Raw genomic sequence first — 370 nt, 5'->3', positions numbered from 1 at the left:
TTGCCATTTGCAATGTATATCTAAGTTTCCTATTTTTATGTATATGTCTGTCATATGTTCAACCATCATTTTATTTCATCTATCGCGGTTTCCATAAGCTATGTACTGCTATATCCATTATTTACAACGCAGGCAATTATTCTTTGTGGAGGATAATATTAATATAATTTCATAACCAATGTATGAAACTATATTACCTTATTAATTGGCTGTTGATTCAGTATTGAGCCAATATGTAAAATGGCAGTCGTTTAGCTCCAAAATTGCGAGCAAACATACACACGTGAATGAAGGTTTGCGTGCATATATATCGTTGTTGGGTTTGTATTTGTTCATATCCCAGAATAACATTCGCGGAGAGGGGAGGTTA

At 33.8% G+C, this 370-nt stretch overlaps 1 protein-coding gene across 1 annotated transcript in view; it reads left to right on the top strand.

Annotated features, from left to right (window-relative positions):
* LOC119594813 (protein O-linked-mannose beta-1,2-N-acetylglucosaminyltransferase 1-like) overlaps positions 1-370 on the top strand; it is a gene marked incomplete in the record, with an annotated part of 15,208 nt that overhangs the window by 1,069 nt on the left and 13,769 nt on the right.

This window comes from Penaeus monodon, chromosome 34 (assembly GCF_015228065.2).
Source record: "Penaeus monodon isolate SGIC_2016 chromosome 34, NSTDA_Pmon_1, whole genome shotgun sequence".
Lineage (NCBI taxonomy): Eukaryota > Metazoa > Arthropoda > Malacostraca > Decapoda > Penaeidae > Penaeus > Penaeus monodon.
Note: the sequence above shows the minus strand (reverse complement) of the source record. Positions and strands in the feature narration are given on the sequence as shown.